The sequence below is a fragment of the Falco cherrug genome, chromosome 8 (assembly GCF_023634085.1).
Source record: "Falco cherrug isolate bFalChe1 chromosome 8, bFalChe1.pri, whole genome shotgun sequence".
Lineage (NCBI taxonomy): Eukaryota > Metazoa > Chordata > Aves > Falconiformes > Falconidae > Falco > Falco cherrug.
In genome coordinates this window covers 29,312,314-29,316,656 of record NC_073704.1, presented here as the reverse complement: position 1 = coordinate 29,316,656, position 4,343 = coordinate 29,312,314, and the positions used below count along the sequence as shown (strand labels likewise).

General features: G+C 46.1%; 1 long non-coding RNA gene across 1 annotated transcript; it reads right to left on the bottom strand.

Annotated features, from left to right (window-relative positions):
- Positions 1-508: 508 nt before the first annotated feature.
- Positions 509-2,722, bottom strand: LOC129736592 (uncharacterized). The gene is made up of 3 exons (XR_008733418.1): positions 2,424-2,722; positions 1,393-1,492; positions 509-602 (listed from the first exon to the last, which is right to left on the bottom strand). It is a non-coding gene; the product is annotated as an uncharacterized LOC129736592 (long non-coding RNA).
- Between the last annotated feature and the right edge of the window lie 1,621 nt (positions 2,723-4,343).

Sequence of the window (4,343 nt, the reverse complement as noted above, 5' to 3'; positions counted from 1 at the left end):
CTTCCAGCAGCTGCGAGCACATGTTGTAAGAGAAGGGCCCAGGCATGTTCGCCTCCTCCTGTAAAAGCAGGTCTGGAGAGGGACTGGGCTTGAGCCCAGCCTTGGTCCCAAGCACCACAGACCTGCCATGAGGGCAAACCTCATGTCTAATCACACGTTCATCTAGATGAGAGGATAATTAGTAGTAAGAAGTCCTCCCTGGGAAGAGTTCGGGGCAATCAGAGAACCAAGTCCTCAGAAAGCATCAGGCTGTGAGATGCTGCTGCTGAACCTCCTCCCGTGTGCTGCCTGTTGGCCCTTTCCCTCTGCCTGCTGAAAAGAGCAATCTGGAGGGCCATCCCATTTCAGGGAGGGAGTTAAAGTGCTTTCAGATAGTGTTTTCCTCCCTGCGTCTCCCAGGATATTTGTGAGAGCAGTGAGATAGGGATTGTAGGGAACACTTTCTTACCCCAGGCTCCCTAATGCTTTTTGCCTTGCAGGAGAGGAAATTACCAGGCATACATCCATGCTCTTACCTTGTCTGCTGTGATGGCAGCTTCTTCCTCTCTCATGAATTAAAAAACCCAGCAGATTTCTGGAAACAAAGCTGGGATTTGGGCAATCTGAAAAATTGCACAGAGGATATCAGGGTTTGGTGGAGTGGCTCATTTAAATTAATTTGGCTTCAGAAAATTACTCTCATGATTCGTATCCTGCCTATTTTTTACATCCGTATGCAGGTATGTGATGTGCCAAGATTTTGATCTCAAGTGCTGGCATGGAACCTAGAGAGGGCGAGACACCAGGCAGCAGGCGTAACTTGCTGCAAACCACGTGTGGATGCAAGCTCCTAGGAAGTCCTTCTAGGAGCTCGAGAGTGGCCTAAGCTGCCTGCGTAGGCACAGCCGTTTTGTCTGAGGTATTCTTAGTGCATGCCTACCAGGCTGAGCTGCTGCAGGGATTTAGGGAAAAGAACGCTAAATTTCTGGATCCCAAAGAGCTGTAGTTGCATGTGACACACTGAGCAGCTCAGCCTGGATGGGATGGAGGTACTTCTGAGACCCAGAGATTGCAATGCCTGTAAACATCTGGGGGAGCTTTAAACAGGGAGGTGCCTTTGGAGTTTACACATGCTGAAAGTCTGTCAAAAGCTGACTAGGGGTTTTTCAGCATCACAGTATTAAATTTAGGCACGTTCATCGCACTTTAGGTTTAAGTCCTTAACTGGATCTTATTCATAACACTAAAATTGGCTTCAAGAATTTTCTTATTCTGTGTGCAGCTTCCCAATGACTGTTCCATTTGCTTTCAAGCTGACAGCCTGAAGCACCCCAGTTTAGATCCTTAACTGCTAAGTAATATATATTTTTCATCAAAGCAAGTAGAAATCTTAAATGAGGTATAGATTCTTACCAAAATCTCAGCTTTCAGCAGTTCTTGTTAAATCCATTTAAAATAGGTGTAGGCAGAAGGGTATTTTAAAAGTGTAGAAATTAATTTCTTCTTCAGACTCCTATAATTCAAAGAACAATTTAAGATCTGCAAGATATGACCTGTTCCTAGTGCTTTCCATTACATCTCCCTATGTTCTCTCACACACAGAAATTTAAGAACAAAAAATCTCAGTCCAAGAGGAACATCTCAGATAGCACAAGTGCATGAAAATGAAAGGCTGTGATGCTCAGTGTTTTGTAGCTTTCTAAGTGGGCCTAGAAACATTTACAGCCTTAGCTAATCACATTACATTTGCTTAATTAATGCAAAGAGCCTATGCTCTCAAGCTGACAGGCTTTGATAGATGAGTACAGCTGCCCTGGCTTTCAGCAGCATGTGTGAGTGCTTAATGGGAATAGGGTGGGGGACAGCAGGGGATGAAAAGCAATGAAATAGATGTACTATATGTGAACAGAGCTCCTATTCATGCTTACTCTGCACCTAAGATGGAGAGGTAGCTCCAAGCTGCCGTTGTCTTAGTGGTACCTGAGGCTGTGCAGGGATTTGACCCATCATTGTTGGATGGAGGGGGGCAGCCCTTTCCCTGGCACAGCCTAGGCCCATGGCTGTGCCCATGGGGCTGCTCCCACCCACTTAACATGGCTTTAGGCAGCTTGAGAGAACCTTAGGGTTGGCTATAAATGAGAGCTAGAGGATTTAGAGAGCATCAGTGATTTCCTAGGCAGGGAAAGAGAAATCCTGCTATAAACGGCACAGAAAATCACCTGCATTTTTCAGAGCTTCTCCTGTACTTAAAGCAGAGAAACAGCCTTGTCTTTTGAAATATCTGCTCTGTTCCTATCCAAATGATTTCTCATGTGCTTGCATTAGAGTACACAAGCCTGAAACACATGATATAAGCAGCTGCCAGGCCAACTGCTCTGATGATAACCGAGCCAGTTGTACATGCTTTTGTACATCATACCCCATCGCATTCGACTCTTACTCACCCTGTTACCAACTGCTTCTTGTCTATTTTCTCCAGGAAACAGAATTTGTCAGCGTAATTTTCAAGAAAGTCTCCCAATACCAGCTGGGGAAGTCATACTCTCCCCCACTTCCCTTTCACCACTTTCTTCAGGGCTTCAAGTTGCACAGCAGGGCCAATTAGGAATTCAAACCAGGTAGAAGGTGAATATACAGTAGCAATACGAGCCAGTGGCATGATTGATAACGCTTATACAAATGCTTCTGGCTTGAAAAGCAGTGTCTGGGGTCGATTCCAGAAGCTGTGTCTAATTTCAAAAGGATCTTCTGAAAGAAAAAAAAAAAAAAAAGAGGGTTAACAGTACATTCTACAGAAAGCAACTTCCACAGATTATTCCATCTCCAAAATATCAAACAATTACTAAGAGCAAAGCGTGAGAGAACTTACAAGAGCTTTTACCCATACTGATCCTCCTGCACATTTACTGAAATAGGGTTGAGACTTTTTTTTTCTGTGGGCTTCCCAACAGTCAGACTTGCATTGGTCTAAGTATGGTTTTAAATTTACATTGTTACATACATTAATGGCTTAGAGTTATGAAAACCTGAGTAGCTATTTAGCCACGGTGAAAAAGCAAACACTGAATTTCCAACTGATTCAAATGGACCTGTGCAATCTTTAGAGAAAACTGATTTTCTTACATCAGTCTCTGATTTTTGCTGACATTTGCTAGCAATGTCCATCTATGAGTCTGTATATTTGTGCACAGCGTCAACATAGTTAAACCAAACCCCCTCGTTCCCTGCCTGCCCTTTCTCATCAATCAATGGCCCTTCAGTACTGTCCAGGCACAGCTCCTCCTGCCAGCCACGGCAGGAAGGGAACAGAAATCCTATGGAAAGACGTTGACCCAGATTTATCCTGGAAGCCGCCAAGCCCAGGAGCAATAGAAGATGAATGCGGGGTGGGCATCGAGGAAGCGTGCGGACTTGCCAGCTCTACAGCGACACGGGCGATGAGCTAGCGGATATCTGGACATCTGCCAGCCAGGCTGCCGGGCATCCGGAAATCCTGGGCGAATGCAGAGCGACACTGTCCCATGCACAGCAAAGCCAGTGCCTTGGGATACATTAGCCTTCTTCCACATGTGCAGAGGCTTTTCTGAGCAATCCGCTTTGGGATGCTTTAAAACATACTTCTGGACTGAAAGCTATTGGGGTTGAGTGTGCAGGCTGTAACAGGACTGGGGGAGCTCCAGGGGGTCGAGGGGGAGTGCATGGGCAGCGGAGGGTGGTTAAAGATGGCCAGGGGAGCTGAAGGTCTCCACTAATACTTGGTACCATGGTGAGTATTTGCACAACCCAACCTGAGGCATTTAAATGATGCGTCTAATTTAAGACTGTGGTTTCCAGAGGCCCTGGTATATTCATTGGAGAGAGGCAGGCTTTCCGGCGGTGTGATCCACAGAAGAGCCTGTACGACACAGGAGAGGAGCCCATCTCATCCAGCAACTGCAGAAGGAGCTGTGGTAGTTCGGACTCGTCACTTGTACGCCTAAGCCAAATGCAGAGTTAAACGCCATGACCAGCAAGTCTATCTGAGAGAGAAAAGCCATAGTGCTTATTTATGTGTTTAAGCAGATACCTGGATGGGACAGGACATCCCTGGCTCTAAGCGCAAGACCTCATTGGACTGTATCCTCGTGGTCCAACAAGAACCACTTCCCTCTGGGTCACCGCAGCAGGACTGCTGCTCCTGGCCTTGTTCTAGCTCTTGCCAGCAGTATAAAACACGATTCCCCTTTACCCAGATGTCTGAATCATACTTACTGCCATCAGTCTGTGTGGTGCAACTGGTACACAGCTCAGAGGTGCATGTACCATCCTTCTAAGTAATGTGAACCATGGTAGGATGTCCCACCTCTCTAAATGTTTTTGCTCTT